Source organism: Saimiri boliviensis, chromosome 7, assembly GCF_048565385.1.
Source record: "Saimiri boliviensis isolate mSaiBol1 chromosome 7, mSaiBol1.pri, whole genome shotgun sequence".
NCBI classification, from domain to species: Eukaryota; Metazoa; Chordata; class Mammalia; order Primates; family Cebidae; genus Saimiri; species Saimiri boliviensis.
In genome coordinates, this window is record NC_133455.1 from 118,171,338 (window position 1) to 118,195,005 (window position 23,668).

The 23,668-nt window shown below is 41.4% G+C and overlaps 2 pseudogenes; one reads left to right on the top strand and one right to left on the bottom strand.

The window, feature by feature from the left end:
• Nucleotides 1-1,818: 1,818 nt before the first annotated feature.
• LOC104652416 (protein tyrosine phosphatase type IVA 1-like) lies at nt 1,819-2,317 on the bottom strand (annotated as a pseudogene).
• Nucleotides 2,318-13,064: 10,747 nt separating this feature from the next.
• LOC101053879 (Golgi SNAP receptor complex member 2-like) lies at nt 13,065-15,580 on the top strand (annotated as a pseudogene).
• Nucleotides 15,581-23,668: the final 8,088 nt, after the last annotated feature.

Genomic DNA, 23,668 nt, shown 5'->3' on the forward strand with positions numbered 1-23,668 from the left:
TTCTAGTCTGTTCTGTTGACATCTTTATGAATGAGTGCCACACTGTTTTAATTATCTAAATTTTAGTAGAATAGACTTCTTTCAGTATCTTCTCCCCAGAATTCTCTAGAGAATTCTTGCATATTTATTATTCAAGTGAACTTTAGAATAATTTTGTGTCGTTCCAAATAATATTTAATATTTTGTGAGCGTGACATGCATTTTAGATTAATTTAGGAACCATTACCATCTTTATAATGTTGATCGTTCCTATCTGGGAACGCATATTATTTTTCATTTGCTAAAGATTTTTTTTTTGGAGGGGTGGTCCCTCAGTCGCATTTTACAATTCTCTTGTATATATTTTTTTCAGTTAGTGCTTTTTCTTTTGTTACTGTTGTAACTGGGATCTTTCCTTTCTTTATAAATTCTAAACAGATGTTATTTGTACACACAAATAATTTTCAATATAATTTTGTATCTAGACACCTTCAATTTCTTTTTCTTTTTTTCTTTTTTTCTTTTTTCTTTCTTTTTTTTTTTTTTTTTTTTTGCATTTCACTCTTTATTTAGATGTTTAAGCTCTCGTACTATGTTTTTACAAGCTGGTGAACACCGACAAATTATTTCTCCCACAGAGCTATAACCACACATCCGCAGACAGTATAAAATACATGGTTGAACTAACATTAATACATCACCATTTTATCAATTACATAATAAAACAAATGATCAAGTATTCAAATATTAAGTTACATAGCTCAAAAGGCATATAAAATATTAGCTGTCTGCTCAATTCATTAGTAGAAACCCACTTCTTTTTTTGCAAGAGAGGTTGGGAAGGAAAAAAAAACCAATCACACCTTCAAACCAAAGTAAGTTGGTAAACAACTTCTGATAAGTATGGAAAAAAATTACAAGAATTTCAGGAAGTTTATGATTACAATAACAAAACATCTCTATCTTTTAAAAAATATTTTACTAAAGAGCATATTCTACATGTTCTGCACAAGACAAAGGCAACATTTTGCTAAAAATAATTAACAGCCCTCTCCCATTCTTTTCTCAGGTCCTCCCTGTTAAATTGCACCTCAGAGTGCAAACATTAAATTAACTGTAAGGCTTCTTTGTCTGAAGACATTGAAGACATGTGCTTCTGTACAATGTAGATTCAAAATGGAGGTTTTTTTTTTTTTTTTATTACAACAGCACAAAGTGAGATTTATATAAACACATCACTGTAAGACTTGGTAAAAAAAAAAACAAAACAAAAACAAATCAATGGTTAAGCAGACCTGATGTATACTGGTATGAATGTGGGAGATGTAAACATAATGCGAACAGGCAGATAACCATGTAGGCCCTACTTTCAACGTCTGAAATGATTGAAGGCATAAACCACACAAGGTCTAGAGTGTTCATAGTTCCTGGGATTTTAGTTCTGTATGGTACTAAAAATATGTAAGTATTGTGCTGGGTATTTTGGCGCCAAAACTTTCCTACATTTCTTATGTATTGATAAGATTCTGGCATGGGAATAGATTGAAAGAAGTTATGATTCAATATTACGTGATTTGGGGAAAGGTCAATTGGTACGAATGACAAACACATTCTATATGCTGACAACAAGAATCTTTTGCCAAGTGTCCAAGTAGGTTGACTGTAACTCAAACACAGAAGTTGCCAAATCTGTCTAGCTTGTGGCCTGGTAAAAATGCTCTTCAATACTCCTATGGAAGCTTCATTAGACTTAGTCACTAAGCCAACATGTTGGCTAGTATGTATAACAAATTGGTCCTATCTCAAGTTCTGCTTCCAATAGCATTAGGCACCCCAGTTTTACTGAATGCAACAGTTGTTTCTACGACTGTTGGAATCTTTGCAGCGCAGCCGTATTTTAGGACAATACTTCTCCAAATACAAAAGTGGCTTGCTGTTGAAAGCTCCACTCCACTTTTGTCTTATGAATTGTACTACATCTTCACACTTCACTCCACCTTCAGTTAGTGCTAGGGCCACAAGGACTGGAGCTACCCCAAGGCCTGCAACGCAATGAACAGTAATACAACAACCAGGTTCTTCACCAAACTTAATTTTTACAAGACGTCACCAGTCGTCAACAATCTGGTGGTGCACCATCGTCAAAAGGCCAATCAAGAACATGGATACCTTCTTTCTCCACAAGAGTAGTGTCGTAAGTTGCTTCACATACTCTTACTATTGTGGTAACTCCAACTTCTAACTTCCTTTACAAATCTAAGGTCACATTGGTTGGATTATGTGTAATAAGAAATCTCATGTTCTTGTATGTGGCTTCCACAGGGGCTGGGTGGTTCATTCAAGCCATGGTAATTGAGTTAAAAACACTCAATAGGGTTATGAAATAATTTTAAAAATTGAATATGGAAATGATGCAAAGAAACTGAAGTCTACTTCCATATACTCCACTTGAAATTCTCAGTGCTTTGTGTATGAAATTGTAAGTAATGATAAATGAAATGATCCTCCTAACAAGAAGCAGCAATTCTTCAATCCAGTAATACTGAAGCAACAGAAAAGAAGTGCGCTGAGGTTTACCCCATCCGGGTCAGAACTCTTGTAACATGCTCTGTGGATTTCAATTAAACACTTCTGCGTCCAGGATAACCACTCTTATGGGGGCTTCTTTGTGGAGTAGCAATCAATTTCTACAGTTCACTTGTCTGCATAGAGGTCGTGCTGTGCCTGGCAGTAATCTCCACTGTCCTTCAGAAACTCCATAAATGTGTGACCAAGAACACCACAGAATTGGGGAATATGTTTACTCATTGAGGATCGTGGCCTAATCATACAGCTGGTCCTGAGGCGGTGGCGATGCAGGCGGCGGTGGGAGCCCCAGAGCAGTTTCTTATTATTTGTACATTTTCTAGTGAATTTTTGTGGGTTCTCCAGGCAAACATCATAGTGTCACCAAGGGTTACACTTCTAATTTTTTCTTCCTATCTACTTGACTTGAATAATGCTTCCAAAATAATATTAAACAGAGTTAGAAATAGTGATAGTTGAAGGCCTTGTCTTATTTAAGAATTTAACAGAGAATATATATGTTTCTTGTTTTATATATATGTAATATTGTGTGTATGTATATTCATATGTAATATTGTCAAGAAAGTATCTATTCCTATGATGTTAAGAGCTTTTGACTTTTTTTATTTTTAAGACAGAGTCTCACTCTATTGTCCAGGCTGGAGTGCAGTGGTGCGATCTTGGCTCACTGGAATCTCTGCCTCCCAGGTTCAAGAGATTCTCCTGCCTCAGCCTCCCAAGTAGCTGGGATTACAGGTGCCCACCACCAGGCCCAGTTAATTTTTGTATTTTTAGTTGAGATGGAGCTTCACCATGATGGCCAAGCTGGCTTTGAACTCCTGACTTCAAGTAATCCGCCCCCCCTTGGCCTCCCAAAGTGCTGGGATTACAGGCGTGAGTGAAGCCTCGTTTTGAAAAATAAAATTAAGATATAAGTCCCTGCATTTTAGATTCATTGGCCAGATGGGAGATGATCCAAGCTGTATGGAGGAGAGGGGAGTAAGAAAAAGAAATCTTAGAGAGTAGTGTGTGATTATTAAGTTGGTAAAAGGGGGAACATTTTCAGAATGAAGCGTATTGCAATGAAACACATTTTTCTTTGTGTGCAAATGGGATCCATTTCTGTATTTCCCAGGTAATTATCAAACTGAGTTGCTGCTCATAATTGGGGGTGAAGCTCAACATGGTATATTTTGAAATGACCTCCTATTCTGCCACATGCCTGCACTGCTCAGCTCTTCCTGGAAAGAAAGATACCTTTAAAAAGTAATGTTTCCATTCATGTTTGCTTTCTTGTCAGCATCTTTCAAATCTGCAGATCCTTTTGTAAAACCTCCTTTTTGATGTGAAAAATAATGAAACTCCTGATTTGGCGTTAAAGAAGAAGAATGTAGAAAACATAGAGGAAAGAGTAGTGTTTTTGTTTCCAGGGAAGGTTAATGAAGGCACAATAATGCTGACCGAAGACCAAGGCATCTTTTGATGGTTTTAATTACAGAATCAGTTTGTACTGTGATTACTTTAGTATTTGCAAAGAGGCTGACTTCATGATAACTAACCATCCCTGGGTCAGGTGTGCTTTGGAGCGCAAAAGGCTGACACGGCTTTCTATGTTAGTTTCTGCTGCCTGGAGTGAGCTTCTGATGGAATTGAAACAAACAGCAGCAGCAAAGAATGAATGACTGAACAAGGCTGAGCGACTCTGCACAGGTGAAAGTGATGGCAGAGGAAGACCCAAGAGAATTAGAGTTGATAAGGATCCCACATGCTTTACTGTAGCACAAGCTTTCCAGGGAGTTCAAAGGATGTTACAGTGTGGTCTGATTACCTCTCCCAGAGACTCTGGACTCTGGGTAATAAGTAGAAAGGAAGCTCTCATCTTTGGTAGTTAAGTGCTGGAAGTGGAACAATGAGAGCCCTGTTCTTCTAGCTTTCCCCAGACACTGTACAATGGAAACCCCAGTCTTCTCTGGATCCTCTCTCCAGGTGAGGTGACACTGGCCAGGACTCCTTTTGCCCTCCTCTTAGTTGAGTCAGCTTCAGTTTCCCCCTTGTGTTGGAGAAAGTGAATCCCACACTCTTTTTAATCACAGGCAACAATACTGGCTTTGTGAATTCAGCTGTCCCTCCAGTGCCTGCTCTTGACGAAGGGTGAAAAGTGATAACATAGAAACTGGATTCATTGAGCTGGGCTTGGCTACAAATCAATGACCCAGGCAAACAAGTCTTATCAACTTTCATTAGATCAGTTCTAATCCCTGAACTGTGTAATTCTTCCCAAGCTACAGTCCTTCCCAGATCTCAAGATGCAAAGACGCATTGAAAAGTAACTTGCAGGTGTCTGAGTGGGGGATTTGAGGAGGAATGTGTCACTGACAGTTGCAGGTTTGGGTGATTGTTAAGAGTGACATCCATTAAATAGTTTAAAAAGTTCAGAGGAAATCGCACACATTTCCGAGTCATTAAAAAATTAAGATATATAAATATATGTTTCATAAGTGAACTGGGTGAAAACTGAAAGGAAGGGGAAAATTTCCCAGAAGTTGAATGTTTGAAGAGAGATGTATTTAATATTTAGCTGCTAATTACTGTTGTCATGATTATAGTTGTATCAGAACAGTGCCTTATATCTTGAGGTAAGGCTCTTGGGTATCATGGCTGCCTGGACTATGCCTCTGAATCTAAAACTTTTGAGGGTAATTCTTTCCACGGGAGAGATAAAAGAAGTTCCTCTCAGGACCTTTAGAGCAGCTATCTTAAACCTGAGTATAAAATAAGGTTCCCCTGGAAACCTAGATTGATTTCCATTTAATTAGATGGTATGAAGGAGTGAGGCTGGAGGAACTGAAGGGGTGAGAACAGAAAGAATAGGTTATAGAAATAGTAGAATCACTAAAAGATAATGCAATCTGGGATCATTTGTGTGGTGGCAAAGAATAACACACATTTCTGAGTCATTAAAAAATTAAGATATATAAGTATATGTTTGATAAGCCAAGGAATTATACCAGTGGCAAAGCTTCTATCCAAAAAGGTTTTAATTAATTTTAAAAAGCCATTCAGCCAACACAATATTGAAGGAGAAGAACAAAGTTAGAGGTCTGACACTGTCTAACCTCAAGACTTAATATAAAGCTATAGTAATCAAGACAGTGTGGTATCAGTGAGAGAACAGACACATAGATCAATGGACTAGACTAGAGAGCCCAGAAATAGACCCACACAGAAATACACAACTGATCTTTGACAAAGCAACAAAGGCAATACAGTAGAAAAAGAATAGTCTTTTCAACAATTGACACCAGAACAACTGGGCATCCACATGCAAAATGTTGAACTTTGACACAGACCTCATACCCTCATCAAAACTAATCAAAATGGATCACAGACCTCAGTGTAAAGCGCAAAGTTATAAAACTCTTAGAATATAACACAAGAGAAAGTCTAGATGAACTTGGGTTAGGTGATGACTTTATTATTTAAAATTTTTTTCTAAATTCCTTTTGGGGGGACCTGGGTACTAGCATGCAGCAGCTCTGTGCAGAAGCACGACACCCCTCACTGATGACTTTTTTTTTTTTTTTTTTTTTTTTTTTTTTTTTTTTTTTGAGACTGTCTTGCTCTGTCGCCAGGCTAGAGTGCAGTGGTGTGATCTCGACTCACTACAATCTCTGCCTCCTGGGTTCAAGCGATTCCCCTGCCTCAGCCTCCCGAGTAGCTGGGACTACAGGCATGTACTACCATGCCTGGCTAATTTTTTGTATTTTAGTAGAGACAGGATTTCACCATGTTGGCCAGGATGGTCTCAATCACCTGACATTGTGATCCGCCTGCCTCGACTTCCCAAAGTTCTGACATTACAGACATGAACCACCGTGCCAGGCCCAGTCTTGTTGAAAAGAGTATGACTTTTTAGATAAAATACTAAAGGCACTATTCATAGAAAGATGGATAAACTAAACATCATTAAAATGAAAACCTTCTGCTTGGTAAAAGACGATGTTAAGAGAATCAGATAAGCCACAGACTGGGAGAAAATGTGTGTAAAGTACACATCTGATAAAGAGCAGTTATCCAAAATATGTGAAGAACTTTAAAAACTTGATAATAAGAAAACAAACACCATAATTTAAAAATGGGCAAAAACTTGGACCCTTTACTAAAGAAGATACATAGTTGGCATATAACCGTACAAAAAGAGAGTCCACATCACATGTCACCAGGGAAATGCAAATGAGAACAGTGAGATACCACTACATACCTATTAGAATGATTAAAATCCAGAACATCGACAACACCAAATACGGGTGAGGTTGTGGAGCATCAGGAATTCTCTCATTCGTTGCTGGTGGGAATGCAAAATGGTGCAGCCACTTTGGAAGATATTTTGGTGGTTTCACACAAAAGTAAACATACTCTTACCATAGGATCCAGCAATTGCACTCCTTGGAATGTACTCCAAAGGGCTGAAAAACTTATTTCTACACAAAAACCTGCACACAGATGTTTATAGCAACTTTATTCAGAATTGCAAAAACTTGAAAGCAACTAAGATGACCTCCAGTTGGTGAATGGATAAACTGGTACATCCTGACGAGAGAATATTATGAAATGCGCCATCAAACCATGAAACGACATGGAGGAAAAGGAAATGCTGATTACAAAGTGAAAGAAGGCTACATATTGTATGATTCCAGCTGTATGCCATTCTGGAGAAGGTAAACTGTAGAGGCAGTAAAAAGATCAGTGGTTGCTAGGGATCAGAGGGAGGTAGGCATGAATTCCTGTGGAGCACAGGAATTTTAGGCCAGTGAATCTATTCTATATGATACTACATTGGTGGGTGCAGGGCATTGTACATTTGTCAAAACTCATAAAGTGTGCTATACCAAGAGTGAACCCTAATGTAAATGATAGACTTTAGGTGATAATGATGTGTTAATATAGGTTCTTTAATTGCAAAAAGTGCCACTCTGGTAGGGAGAGCTGACAATAGGGAAGCTGTGCATGTGTGGGGTCAGGGAGTATTCTGGAAGTCTCTGTACCTTCTTCCTGATCATTCTGTGAATCTAAAAGTGCTCTAAAAATTTTATTAACCTCCCCCTAAAAAGTCATTCAGGACTTAAAATGATAATTTTAGTTTTCTGAATTTTATGCACATTTCATGTCATCAGTGTGCATGACAAATGAATTATTTCTTTATAAAACACAATTTTACACTCTAAAAATACTGAGTCTAAAAACATTGAAAATAGGATAAGTTTGGAGGTTTTGCTAACATGCTAGTTTGGATTTTACTAAGGCTACAGGAGTCCAGTAAGAGAACCTTATGAATAAAGGTTAGGAAAGAGTAAGAATTTTCTCCTTGAATTATTTTTTTAAATTTGATCTGGGGAATATGTGTCTTCTTGTTTAGAAGAAAGCAGCACATTTTCTGACCCTCTACTTCCTGGATTCTCACCCTGGTACAGATTTATATTAGGCAAAGGTGAGAATGGGCTGGCTTCCCAGAGAGCTAAGCTTTAATAGTGATTGGTGTGAAGGTGCAAAGCCCTCGCGTGAGTATTGCAAGATGAAGATGTTACCAAACGGAACTTCCTAGGGGCTACATTTAGACACAGCACATTCTCCCTTTTATATTTCCTGGGCAATGTCATGGCTAAGGATTTGGGTAGAATCTGAGCTGAGTTTATGTTAGTTGGGGGGTGCTAAGTATGTTGGCTCACTGGCAAGAGTTGAGCTTGGCAGAGGCTGGAGGTCACCTCAGAGGAAGACTGTGGTCATAAGGACTCATACCCTGGAAGCAAGGTAGAATCTGAAGGAAGATTCCAGTAGGTGACATAATTAAGGATGTAGGTGAGTTTCAGAAACAGAGACTGGCCCTACTATGCACAGGTGTTGCCTTTACAAAACTTGGACAGATCACTGCCACTTGAGCTGGATTTCATCATAGCATTTGCACCTGGTACTCTGTTTCTAAAGGGGGAAAAAGGATATGGTTTATGACAGGGAGGAATAAAGATGGCTGTGAGGTTATAGGGTCTACCTACGTAGCAGGGCTGATAGACAGTTTTAGTCATCACTGAACTAGTTCATCTAATGAGTGGATGGACAACTGGACTGGTTGGGGTACAACCAGGTAGAGATCAAAATGATTTAAAATGTTTTGTCAACTCTTGCTTTCTCTCAGTGAATCTTGCTGGTGGAAAGGACAAGGTGCCCTTTAAAAGCAATATGATTACATTTGGTCTATTCAGCCCATTGAATATGAATCAAATCATTAAGAGAAAGTCTTGGGTTTAATAGGATCTCTTTACTGGGGGGGACTGATTTGGGTTTTTCATGTCCTCAAGTTATTGGCTATTCTCTTCCTCCAACCAGACAGAACTGCCTTAGAAATAGGACCACAGCAGTCATTGGTGGTGATGTGAAGAGCCCAAATCGTTAAGAACCCTACCCCCTACTTAATTAATTCCCCCAGGCCACCAGGTGTGATTTCGTGGCTGTTGATTCATGCATGGCTCAGATCTTAGGTTGCTATTCCCCTTCTAGACTTGGTGATTCTGATGATCAGATCAGCCTTACATCCTCAGTTCATTTTTCTAGAGCTCCCACAGGGATAGTTAAGTTTTGATCCTCTTCCCTGAGAGTCCTTCCCAGTGGCAAGGGCAATCACAGTCCTGCCTTCCTGGAGGTTAAGAAATTTGTTTTGAGACGGGAAGCAGGTAAAGAGTACCTCAATAATTAGGCATCATGTCAGAATCTGAGTAACTATCATGGGCAGCCAGTATCCATAGAAATAAGTGGTCAGTCATCCAGTCAAGAACTTGTTATTGGAGCTAATTTTGGGCTAGTCGTGGTTTGAAATTTCATATCTAGGAGTGTTAACAAACAAAGGGGAGGGGGACTGGTGCCGTGGCTCACACCTGCAATCCTAGCATTTTGGGAGACCAGGGTGGGAGGAGCACTTGAGCCCTGGAGTTTGAGACCAGTCTACACAACATAGGGAGACCTCATCTCTACAAATAATAGAAAAAAGTAGCCAGGCATGGTGGCATGTGACTGTAGTCCTGTAGTCCCAGCTACTCAGGAGGCTGAGGTGGGAGCCTGAGCATGGGAGATTGAGACTGCAGTGAACCATGATTATGATTACTCTATTATACTCCAGCCTGGGTAACAGAGTGAGACCCTGTCTTATAAACGAAGAAAGAAGAAGAAGAAAGAAGAGGAAGAGGAAAGAAGAAGAAGAAGAGGAAGAAGGAGAAGGAGAAGAAGAAAGAAGAAGAAGAAAGGAGGAGGAGGAGAAGGAGGAGGAGGAGGAGGAGGGGGAGGGGGAGGAGGAGAAGGAGGAGGAAGAGGAGGAGGTGGAGAAGGAGAGAAGAGAAGCCTCTTTATGGCTGATGCCCTTTCATGGGGTGCCCTACAGTGAAAAGAGCTGTAGGAAAAAAAGTGAGCAAAAGCTTCCTGTAATGTGATGTGATATACATCCTACCCAATAATGGATCTATGATGAATGCCTTAGCTATATCATATACTCTCAAATCACTCTATCACTTCCCCCTCTACTACAGAATTGAAAGTGGGAAAATAGGCATAGAGAGTTCACAGAGGCATCAGTATGCTTTATTTAGTTGTGAAACAGATAAACAGAACTCCTCTTTTTGAGGGTGGAAATCGGGTTCTGCTTTTGAAGGCCACCTGTCTGACTGAAGTGTGCATTCCCAAAATATCAAGTGTAAGATGGCTTGGGTATGGATTTAATGATACTCCGATACTCTCAGAGTATCATTCAAGGAATGACCTTGAAGATATGTCTTTTAAAAGTAATAAGTTTACATTTAATAGATTCAATGGAAAGAATATTTGTTGAGTCATTAAAGAGGTCTGAGGTTCAGTGAGATCCTTTTATTTTGTTGGATATAAGCAGCTGAGACTTGGCAAAGAAAGAGATTATTTTTAGGATAGAAAAATGGCTGTCAAAGGCAATTCAAACTATCTGGGAACAAATGAAATTAAGCCTTAGACAAATAGTTGCCCCTCAAAGTATGTTTTGAAATCTGCTTGATGGATTACTCTGTATGTATGTCATTAAAATTTTATATTGAGTACATTATTTTCCATCATACCTCTCTGCTCCTGAAAGACCAGTAATCCTAGAACATAGAGCAGTCTTTCATTCTACAGAGAAAACTACTGAATTTCTGCTACTTCCCAAATGCTGTGCTATACATCTACCATGTATTCTTTTATTTCATCACTATACAACAGCTGAAGCAATTGGGTATTGGCACTGTTTTGCAGAGAGATTATATAGCTAGTAAATGGCCAACCCTGACCCCAAAGCCTTTCCCCAGAGGGAAAGGTGATAGGACCATTTAAGGTGCAATTGTGGGCTGAGGGTAGGGAGACAAGCTGACTAAGTTCCAAAGGCAAAATTCACCCATCCATGAATTTGCATAGGGCCAGTTCTCTTCTAGAATATAACATCTGAAAGCTAGTGTTTTTAGAACCTGAGTGCTACCCATTAAAAGCTTATTTGCATCTCAGTCAGGTGCACATTTTCCAGTGAAAAACATTATGAAAGCATGTTCCAGTACGAAAAGCAGCAATGAATTGTTTTGTCAGTTTTCCAAGCTGCTTCGGGCTATTTCATAATACTTCCCCGGGCCTATATCAATATTACTATTTGCTGGACTTGGGATTTTTATATCTATTTGATGATTGAGGTTATCTCAAAATTTTCATTTTTTTTAAAGGTATTATCCTCATGGTTTTGGCAACAAAGTTAGCCTGGTCAATGAGTTAGGAAAGTGTTACTTCTTTTTCTACTTTATGGACAATTATATAAGGTTGGATTTAATGTCCCTTGGAGGTTTGATAGAACTCACCCACAAGATTTAGTCCTTGTTTGCCTTCCTTTGAGCTCCCGCTATTCTGGCCATATGTCAATTCTTTAGAAACTCCTGAGCCCTTTCCTACCTGAATGCCTTTGCACACACAGTTCCCCTGACCTCACCCCTGTCTCTCTTTGCAGCCTTTTCCTAAATGTCACCTCCTCCTCTGATGCCCTTCTCTGATCATGCTATCCTGGGTAGGTTTCCTGTTTTTCATTTGTTATTCTCTATCTCAGCATCATGAGTATTTGCTTGATAATATTCATCACCATTTGCGGCTGTAAAAAAGAATGAAATCATGTCCTTCGCAGCAACATGGATGGAGCTGGAGGTTATTATGCTAAGGGAACTAACTCAGAAACAGAAAATCAAATACTGCCATGTTCTCACTTCTAAGTGGGAGCTAAACAGTGGGTATACAGGTACGCAAAGATGGAAATAATGGACCCTGTGTACTCCAAAAGAGAAGAGGTTGGGAAGGGGTTGAGGGTTGAAAAATTACCCATCAGGTACAGTGTTCCCTATTTAGATCATAGGTACCCTAGGAGCCCAATTCCCACTAGTATGCAATATATCATGTAGCAAACCTGCATGCATACCCTTAGAATCTAAAGTAAAACAAAATTTTGATAAAAAGTAATTATCACTGTTTATAGCTGGTGTAGTGACTTGTTGGCTTATTTGTTTTATCAATATGAGGGAAGAGGCTAGGTGTGAATTGTTCACCAAACGCTTAACCCAGTGCCTAGTACATGAAGAGAACTTAATAAATACTTGTTAAACAAATGGCTGGTCATCCCCATTCATGTCAATTATACATAAAGCTGGAGAGTCCACACAGCTCAGTGTTTCCAAGTTTCCCTTCTAGTTGAAGAGACTATTCTTTGAAAATTTCCCTTTTATCTTTCCTAGTGAGAACCCAGGAAGTTCAGTGTGATTGAACCAAGTTGTCTTAAATTATTTACAAAATAAACTACAGGGAATTTGGGGGAATTGCTGTACACACTACATTTCCCCCCACCCCTACTTCTGTTTTCTTTGATTATTTAGGTTCTATAGTCAGCAATCTAATCTTAATTCCGGAGGCTCCCATTTTGTTTAACTCCAGTAATACTTTCTTTTTTTGCCCTGAAGCCTACTTTATCTAACATTAGTATAGCCACTTCCATCTTCTTATGCTTACTGTTTGTATGGTATAGTTTTTTTTCTATCCATATTTTTAACTTATCAGTGTCCTTATATTGAAACTGTGTCTTTTATAGGCAGCATATACTTGGGTCTTACTTCTTTATTCATTCCGACAATCTCTGTCTTTTATTTGGAGTGTTGAGTCCTTTTACATTTAATGTAATTATTGACTTGATTGCACTTAAGTCTATATTTTTTTCTTTGTTTTCTATTTGTCTCATTTGTTATTGTTCTCTGTACTGCCTTCCTGGCTCTTTTTAGGTTAATTTAATGTTTTATAAAAATTATCTGTTAGTCCTTTTGCATTTTAAGTGATTGCTTAGACATTACGATATATATTCCTAACTTTTTAGAGTCATAGAGTTAGTATTTTATTACTTCATGTAAAATGTAAGAACCTGATAGCAGGCCACAACCATGGCCTGTGGGGCTGGTGACATGGACTCCCTGTACCAGCAAACGCACAAGCAGGTCCATGAGATCCAGTCTTGCATGGGATGCCTGGAGACTGCAGACAAGCAGTCTGTGCACTTAGTAGAAAACAAAATCCAAGCAAGCATACACCAGATATTCAGCCATCTAGAACCCCCGGAGATTTTGTCCAGCAAGAAGCCCCCTAACCAAAGGCAGAATGCCAAACTTTGGGTTGACCAGTTAAAGTACAATGTCCAGCACCTACAGACTGCTATCAGAAACTTCCAGCATCGGCACCATGCAAGAGAACAGTAGGAGAGACGGCGAGAAGAGCTTCTGTCTCAAACCTTCACCGCTAACGACTCTGACACCGCCATACCAATGGACAAATCACTGCGGTTTAACTCCTCCCTCCAGAAAATTCACCACAGCATGGATGACCTCATTTTAGATGGGCACAATATCTTAGGTGGACTGAGGAACCAGAGACTGACCTTGAAGGGGACTCGGAAGAAGATCCTTGACATTGGCAACATGATGGATGGGCTTGTCCGACTTAGTGATGTGGCTCATCGAGAAGCGGGCTTTCCAGGACAAGTACTTCATGATCGGTGGGATGCTGGTGACCCTTATGGTCATGTTCCTTGTGGTGCATTACCTGACACGAGCCAGCTACACTCAGCAGCTGAACAGCGGTCTCACAGCATGCGAGTGTGTGTGAGTGTGTGCACGTGAAAGAGAGGGGGCCCAGAGGCTGCCTTTTGAAATATGTGCCTGTCTTAACTGTGAAGACACTCAGGAGTGACTGTGATCTAGTTTCCAACCTGCTCTGTTTTCTATGACGTCTTGGAGGAGGAGCTGGTGCCACCACCATGCGAGGTGCTTCGGGAATGGAAGAAGTCCCAGTTCTGTTTCTCTTTCTCACATTCACTGGGGGAGGGAAAGAATGGCTTGGGTGACTTTGTTCACACAGTGGATGCATGCCCTGAGAAGGTGTCCACATTGAGCCCTGCGTGCAGGACCGTCCACATGGTTCAAACCTTGTCACCATCTGGCCTTTCTGGCTCCTGATAGGCTGGAGCAGAAGTGAAAAGGAGAGGAAAGAGGCCTCCTTTTCTCACACCCATTATGTTAAATAGTAGGTCATTCACATGCTGGTGCTCCTGGCCACCTCCCCTGCACCCCAGTGACATGCAGATGACTAACTGCCATACCTGTCACCTTTCCCTGGAAGCAGCTACCTAGGGAAAACAGGATGGCAGTGCTGTTGCCGATAACAAGTAAGATTTTCCACACTGCAGCTGGGGGTTTCTCCTTTCGAAAGTGAGGCCGGTGTTATTCCCTGGGAGTGTTCAGTCTTGACCCTAGTCACTGATTTTTTCTGGTCGTTAACAGAGTGGTTGGCTTTTAAGGTTCAGAGACTGCAGCTTAGCACCGGTGATCAGGCCTTGGGGGCCTTTGCCCCTCAGAAAGGAGCTCTGAGCAAAGATTTGTGGTTTGCCAATTCCAGTCTCAGCCCTAGTTTTAGCTTCTCTCATTCTTTGGTTTTCTTCTCTTCCCTGAAATGTATTAGCACTTGCCAGCAAGACCCCCATTTTGACCAGCTAGTGTGGGCAGATGCCACCTTGGAGACATCTCTAGTGCATATGTCCTTGTAACACTCTTTTCAGGGACTACCACCTTTTCCATTCTCTGACCAGCCCTGGATTCAGGCTGTACTAATATGGGTGTGTTGGAGGATTTATTATAAAGCCAGTGTGTCTTGAAGTCCATCTAATGTAATTAATCACTGAAAGTCCCAGAAAGACCTGGTGAGTGTATTTTCTCATTTACTGCAGGCCTTGCCAGCCTGCCAGCCCTGGGCACAGTAGCTTCATGGCAAGACATAACACTCAAAATCCTTTAGAACTGGAAACCTCCTCAGGATTAATCCCCCTTTGGTTGTCCTGTTGCACCTGCTGTCTGTGTTAGTTTCTTGTCACTTGAACCATCTTCTTATTTCCCTTCTTGTCTGTGTTCCTCTTCATCTCCCTTGTCCCCCTCCCACCCACTCTGTAGCCACGTTGGTCTTTTCAGGCGCATCTGTGGCATAGCCTCTGTTTGGTGAGTTTCCTTAATTGTCCAGATTGTTAACCGAGTTTCCTGGGTGCTGCTTTCACACTTTTGGTCAGATGAGATCTCCATTGTTCCTCCCCCTCCAGGCCAAATGGGTCCTAGGTTTCCAAGGAAGGAGGGATCTGTGACTCCTAAAAAAGGGCCGGGGCCCTGCCAGTGTGACAGCAGTGGCGGGGGTGTGGACCCAGTGGTTGCAGCATCTTTAAACCCAGATCTAGCTTTGGGGAGGCACGGTGACATTTCCATTATATTACATCCAGCACCGCTGCAGTGCCAGCGACCTAGCACGGGGCTCTTGGTAGTCCATAAAATGGATTCTGAGACTGCAGCAGGCACCCAAGGATCCTGCCAGATAGCACACTTTGGAGGAAGGTCTGCAAGGAGCAGCTGAGCCATTTGAACTTGAACTCTGGGAGGCAGAATTCCCTGCATCCATCATGCATGGACTGATGGGACGTCTTTTCGTGGTGTGCACCAGTGTGTTTCCACACTTGTCAGCGATTGGCTCTGACGAGCCCTTATGCTGCACCTTCAGAGACAGTTCTCTCTGCTTTGGAATAAAAATTGCAGAGGTTAAAAAAAAAAAAAAAAAAAAAAAAAGCACCTGATAGCCTTACAGATCAACTTATCACCTACCCCTTTGTCATTTATATCTGTTTGATAAAGATGTTACATTAGTTCCTCGTCACATGTATCACATCTCTGTATGTTATAAACCCGACGCTAGAATGTTACAACTTTTGCTTTAATCTCATTTTGTTTAAAGTTTTGCAATCTTAGGTGTTAGCACATGATGAGTACTTAATAAATACTTGTTAAACAAGTATTTCATTTCTAATCTTTTCTGGCGCAAGAGTGAAACCCAAGGCCTAGTTTATAGCTCTCATAGACTCTTTGTTTCTGAAACTGTCTATGTGTATTTATAAATCACTGAAAAACCTACTGGAAGTCCCTTTTTGGAACACCCAACTGCAGGCTTTCACTTAACAAACTAGGTTTATTCATCCTCTTTTTTGATTTAAATTTCAGTGACCATCCAAACCTCCTTCCTCTCAACAAACCAGTTCCTTGTATTTCTTCATGCAAAATTAAATATTTATGGTGTGCATTTTATTATCACACTCTGGCATCAAGCTGTCCATAGAATTATATTTTTTTTTGGTTTTTTGTATGTCTTTTTGAGACAGCGTCTTATGCCTTTTCTGCTTTGAGTATCTGTTTTTCCTAAGACTCAATTGTCTTTTTGTGTGGTACTTTTCATAACTCGACTTGTGCTTCCTGGAACATTTTCCCCTCCCCTCTCCTTTCTGTCTGCATGTTTATGCTGTTGGTTGGTGGCTTTTGAAGAACCTTTTAATTCTTTTCCTCTGATTCCTTGCTGAAGTATTTTTCTGACTCTGTGCCAAAGCTAATGAACCATACAGAGGCATGCTAGCAATGCCACTGAGTAGCTTGTGACTTTAGGCCAGTCATTCAATTCCCATGACCTCAATTTATGTGAAATTATCAAAGATTCCTTCTAGTTCTAGTGTTCTATGTTCCCATCCCTTGAACTGTACCTTTAGTGACATACAAATGCTCTTCAACAGGAAGTGGGGTTGAAGCTGCTATGGTAATGTTGTCATCTGTTCACACAAACAAGTACACACACACAAGTACACACAAACACGCTCCTCCTGTCTCATTATCCTCTGACACTTCTGATTTTGATTGTTCTCACTCTTAAATGCTGTTTCTGTTCATCTTTCTATTCTCACCTGTATTTAGCTGCATATTCCTTTTTCTTCAACTACCCTTAAAGTTTACGTTCTTGAAATCTGGGTGCTGTATTCACTTCAGCTACCTGGTAGCCCTCTCCTCCTCTCATGGCATTGTGCTGACCTGTGCCTACTCAGTCACCAGAGAGTTTTGTTTTCCTCCTAATCCCTTCACCAGACTGTCTCTTTCCAGATAGCCTCACCTGGGACCATGGGCTTCCATTCTATGTCCCCAGCCATTTCTAGTTTATGAACAAAGTGGGCTACATTCTTATAGGTGACAGGATTCCTGAGAAAAGGCCATGAAAAAGTTGGAGAGGTTTATGAAGTCAATATAGTAAAGAAGAGAGCTGGGATTGGCCCAAGGTGAAATTATAGCTTTGGGAAAGTGTATTTTCCATACTCTTCCATATCTCTTTCAGGTACGTTTCCTTTCTTTGGTACACCACATTTCATGACATGAGTGCTCTCATTCTACCTCTTTACTTCTTAGGAAACACCACTGGCACCTCTACCTACTTCTCAGGACTCCAAATTCCAGATCACTACCATGTCCGGCGCTTCCCTCCAACCAGACTTACTTGTCCTATGAGCACTTCTTAAAAGCCCTATTCTCCGCTAGCCAATTCAAGAAACATCTGTATCAAAGGCTGACAATGGTTTCAGAGTTTCCTTTTTGCATAATGAAACAGAACATGTAAAAAGGAATCAGAGGATCTTGATTTGAAAGCAAGCTTTCCTGCTTTCTACCTGTGGGAACTTGACCAAGTAATTTACCCTCTCCTGAGTAGCAGTTTCTTTTTTCTTAAAGTGAGTCTCCTGGACTCAAGCAATTCTTCTGCCTCAGCCTCCTGAGTAGCAGGGACCACAGGCATGGGCCACCACATCCAGCTATTTTATTTTGTATTTTTGTAGATAGAAGGACTCACTATGTTGCCCCAGCTGGCCTCAGACTCCTAGGATCAAACAACCCTCTTGATTCAGTCTCCCAAAGTGCTGGGATTATAGGCATGAGCCACCATACCCACCCAATTTTTTTTTTCTTGAATAATGAAGAGGAAAGAGAATGTGAAGAGAGTAACTGGTAAGATCTGATGAGTGGGAAGTAAGATTTTTGGATAGAAGATCCCCTATTCAGCTATCCATCCACTTTCTGGAGAAAGGACTCACCCAGATGAATATAATGAGTCCTGTTATTGAATGTGTATTATGTGCCAGGCAATTTCCTTACAGTGTCTCCACTTTTCAAAGAAACCCTTCCAAATCTTAGAGAAGGAAACGGTTACTCAAGAATCACGGGCACTTTTTCCAAGATGGCATTGCTGTGGGTGGTAGAGCCAGGTTCCAAACTCCGCTTTATCTGATTCCAAAGCTGGTGCTCTTTTTCCCATACCACCCTGATCTTACTTCCCTGAGAAAGCTTAATAATGCACTCAGGAGCCTCACTCCACCCCGGGCACCTGGATCTCCTTCAAAATGTGTTCAAACAAACAAAGAGAAGGCATGTTCCAAAGTAATCTGAAGTTGATTAGCCTGAAGGCCTTTGGGCTAGACCTGTTAGAACTGCACTGAGGGCTGAGTGGTCTCCCAGAACTTGGTCTGCTGCGGAGCACCCAGTTTTGTGGGGAAGGGAATGTGACTTGGCAAGCTTGAGCTCATCCAATGGTTGGCACCCTAAGTTATGAAGTGGGGGAGACTAAAGGAGCAGCTACCTCATGAGACTGCATGATTGTTTTATATTGGCGTAATTCCTGCTGGACTGCTGTGTAAGCCACATCACATGTCTGAAGTGGAAGAAGCCCTTATAGCCAGGCGTAGAGCTGAACGAAGTATTCTTCACGGCAAACTTCTCAGCCAGGTGGCCTGGTCCAGAAGTCCCTGAAGTGGCCGCCTCTTTCCCTACTCATGTTGAATTTGAGTCCAGGTTTACACAGGGAAGGTCCTTAAGGGTAACTTTCCCTCACCACTGGCCAGGTACCAAGTCATCACTGGCACCGAGGCAGTGTTTGAAGATAACTATGGTGATGAATCCTGGGAGCGGAGGCAGAGAATGAAGTATCCACTAGCAACGGGGATTTATTTGATTGTTTAAAACCCTGTTGACCCTGGAAGCCAGACCCCAAATTTCCTTTAAATGGAAAAATTTTGGTCTGGGAATAGAGCCATTTCCATGTTCTTCTAGGTTTTCCTCCGGTATTGGGGGCTGTTAGGGAAAGGACATGAAGGAGATCCAAACTGAATTGCCCAAAGCAGATTTCAAATTACTTGGAGAATTTGCATTTGTGTCCTGATTTGACTAACCAGCTCCAAGGTGATGCAAAGGGCACACACAGACTTTCACTAGGAGGAAGAGGGTGAGTGGGGGAAAGGAGCATTTGGACTTCTAGTCTTGGGGAGGCTGGCAGAGGAAGGATGCTCTGACTTCACAGATTGTGTCAGAAGGTAATTACGTTGTTTTGGCGAAGGTCTTGATGGAGGGCTATACGTGGTTTGAAGAAGTGAAGTGGCAATTCAGTTCATTAGAAACAAAAGGTCTAAGATACCTCAGCGATTGTCGTTGGGTAATTTTTCCATTCATAATTTTACGGAATTGGAAGACAGAAATGTAGCATTGAAGGGCAGTGTGGATGTGAGTTGTGGGGAGTATATAGCAGGCAGGAAAGAAGGAAGGGAACTATTATGCATGGGGAAGGATTGTTACCCATTTTCATCATTCAGTCATTTCCATAGTGCTTTGAGGAAAATAATTCTATAAGAAACCGAGGCTCCAACCTTAGGTGAGCTTCCTGAGATAGTGGTTAGATGGGACACAGTGTGGCTGCTGTTCTTCCTGTTGCAAAAGAGGATAGTCTCAACCTGGTCACGTGCTCCTTTTTCTTTTCTAGCCAAAGGCCGGGTGCAGTGGCTTGTGCCTGTAATTCCAGCACTTTGGGAGGCTGAGGCAGGCTATCACCTGAGGTCAAGAGCTCAACACCAGCCTGGTTAACATGGTGAAACCTGTCTCTACTAAAAATACAAAAATTAGCCAGGCATGGTGGCAGGCTCCTATAATCCCAGCTACTTGGGCGGCTGAGGCAGGAGAATCACTTGAACCCGGGACACAGAGGCTGTAGTGAGCCAAGACGGCGCCATTGCACTCCAGCCCGGGCAACGAGAGTGAAACTCCATTAAAAAAAAAAAAAAAAGCAGAAGGCCAGCAGGGAGCAAGATGGTTGGGAGATTCTCTAGCTTGGCTTTCAAACAGCAAAACTTCTCGGGCCTAGTGATGCGTCTCCTCCACATTCAGGGCTCCTTTTTGAAGTGATGTTCAAATTTCCTAGCCCCCAAACTGAACCCAAATAATAGTGTTTTGTGCATAGGGTAGCTGAGTCAGGACTTTCTTAAAAAGAAAGAGAAAACAAAATCAAAGAGCCTGCCACGCTAATTTTAAATAGAACGAAACCTACACATTTCCTAAAGCTATTGAACTGGAACAAAACCAGATCAAAATATTCTCCGTAAACCTGAGTCAGCCCAATATTTCCCTTGGGTTGAGTCCATTGCCACAAGTAAATATCACTGAGCTCTCAGGTGCTCTTTGAGGCTGAGAATATGGCCTCGTGGAGGGAGGGAGGTGTGGTGAGCTTGCCAGGCAGGGACCCAGGCTCAGACAACCCCAAGTTGTGGGAGGACTCGGGGTAGCCCCTCACCCCACTGGGCCTCTGACCCTTCATCTGTAAAGTGAGGAGGTTGCAATCCTTCCATGATATTCAAACTGAAACAAAAACCATGGAAACTTTATTTTTTGAGAAGGGGGAATCCCCAATATGTAGAAATGATAAGAGCAGAGCTGCTCTGAGTTGAAGCAGTAGCTAGTGACTCAGTAGATCCAGACTGAATTACAGAAATCATAGCAGTTAATATGGAATGTGCCATGTACTTTAAGCATTTTCTCTGTAATAACTCCTTTAATTCCCACAACCTCCCTTCTGAGGTGGGTACTATTATTGTCATCCTGATTTTACATTTGAGGAAAACAGGCACAGCGTGGTTAAGTTCATGGCCTGAGGTCACATAGCTAGTGACAGCAGGTGTGGGACTTGGATCCGGGCACTCTGACTGTAGACTGCACCTGTGTAAGCGTCCTGTGCTGTTGCTCTTAGGCCAGCCAGCCAGCTGTGTCGGGCATCAGTCTATGTCAGGGACCCTAAATCAGAAGGGGATAAAGCAGAAACTTGGTACCAATGAACTTCTAGTCTGTCTAGAATTCCTGATGTAACTGGCAAAATGAAAGTTGGACATTGAAGCTCAGACATTGTCCATCAGACAGAATTCTCAGGTGGACAAACCTACATCCTTTCCAGTTCTGCCCTCTCTCTGATGACAGTTTTGCTCCCCACATATCATGTGCTGAGATTGCAGGCTGTTCCCCTGGCCCTGAGACCATAACCTCAAAATGTTTTCCCTGCAGTTGCAATAGGCTAAAGTTCTGAGACAAAATGATTGACTGTAATAATGCTATTTATCAGGATTGAGTGATTTATTTTATTATCTAATTTTGAAAGTCTTTCATACGCTTCCCAAGAGGCTGCCTAGTTCAGATATTCATAAAAGGAAAGAGAAGAGGGAATATGAACCTCAGAACAGGGAAAAACATTTTACCAACATGACAGAAGAAATTTTAAAACACATTCTGAAGATATTTTCCATTATAGTAGACATGGAATATATCTCTATCTTTTATGCATGACTGCTATGAATGGAAAGATACTCTCTTTTGAGATGGTTTTAGATAAAAGTGTGACTATATTTTCAGTGCATAGAATACATTTCTTATTTTGTACATAAAAGTCTAATCATTTTTTTTTGGTTGGTGTCGAGAAAGGGTCTTGCTCTGTTCCCCGGGCTGGAGTGCAGTGGTGCAATCTTGGCTCACTGCAACCTCCGCTTCCTGGGTTCAAACCGTTCTTGTGCCTCATCCCCCCAAGTAGCTCTACAGGTGCACACCACCACGTCCAGCTAGTTTTTGTAATTTTAGTAGAGATATGGTTTCTCCACGTTGGCCAGGCTGGTGTCAAACTCCTTAACTCATGGTCCACTGGCCTTGGTCTTCCAAAGTGCTGGGATTACAGACATAAGCCACCACACCTGGTTAAACGTCTTACCATTTTTGTTAGTAAAAAATCTACCACCCAACTAAATAGATGTGAATGTAATAGTTGAAGAATAGCTCACAGGTGTGTTAAACCATCTGGCTGCTTGGTGTTCCCATCCGTCTGATTTCAGTTGGGTCCTTCTCAGGCTCCCATCTTCATTCTTGAGGCATTTCTTCCCCATCACCCCTTACCCCTTTTGGGAAGCCCTGGGGCCACACATAACACAACCAAACACCTACCAATTCAGATTGTCTTTATGTTGCCATGTAGCTTTAAGGATTGAAGACTTGGAATCTCAGCACCAAATGCACTTTCAATATCCTAGGCTACCAGTTCAAATTAGGGTCACTGTCTATACAACTGCCTGGAGCCACCTGATGCTGGCAGGGGGTGACCATCAGGGCTGTGTGTTTCTGGGGTTCCTTTTGGGGGTGTCCGTAAGTATTTCTGAGAGAGTTGTGGTTTACTGAGACTCCCTGGACTGTTGAGAGTCATAGACCTGGGGAGGCTACCTGATGAACAGAACGTAGTTGATGATTTCCTGCTGTCGTAATTTCTCTTAATGTTTCATTTTTCTATAGTTCCCATATTTGAGTCCTATGTGCAGCTCCTGAAGACAGTCCCACTTACCATATAGCCAGCATGAATTGATTTATATAGATTTTTTCATTCTTTTAGTATTTAACAGCTTTTTTGAAGTAAAATTATGTATCATAAAACACATTCTTTATAAGGGTACAGTTTAATAAATTCTCGTAAATGTATAGATTTGTGCAGCCATCATGACTATCCAATTTTAGAACATTTCCATTATCTTCAAAAGTTCCCTCTCGCTTGTTTCCATTCAATTCCCACTCCCACCTCCATCCCCAGGTAAACACTATCTCCTGTCTTTATAGATTTGCCTTTACTGGAAATTTTATGTAACTGAAACTAGACAACATGTGGTCTTTTGTGATGGGCTTCTTTTAACTTAATATGTTTTTGAGTTTCATTCATGTTATTACATGTATCAATGGTTTGTTTCCTTTTTGTTGCTAGATAGTATTCCATTGCCTGGTTCTACCACATTTTATTTATCTATTCATCAGTTGATAGATGTGTGGATTGTTTCTGGATTTTGTCTTTTTTTTTTTTTTTTGAGATGGAGTCTTGCTCTGTGGCCCAGGCTGGGATGTAGTGGCGTGATCTCAGCTCACTACAGCCTCTGCCACCCAGTTCAAGTGATTCTCCTGTGTCAGCCTCCCTAGCAGCTGGGATTATAGGTGTGAGCCACTGTGCCTGGCCTTTTTTTTTTTTTTTTGCTTTTGCTTTTTGAGACAGGGTCTTCCTCTGTCACCCAGGCTGGAGTGTAGTGGTGTGATCAGTGCTCACTGCAGCCTCAACTTCCTGGGGTCAAGCAATCCTCCCACTTCAGCTTCCCGAGTAGCTGAGACCATGGCGTGTACCACCATACCCAGCTAATTTTTAATTTTTTTGTAGAAATGGGGTTTCACCATGTTGCCCAGGCTGGTCTCAAACTCCTTAGCTCAAATGATCCTCCCACGTCAGCCTCCCGAAGTGCTGGGATTACAGGCATGATCATAACGCTGCTGGGCCGGGTGCAGTGGCACACACCTGT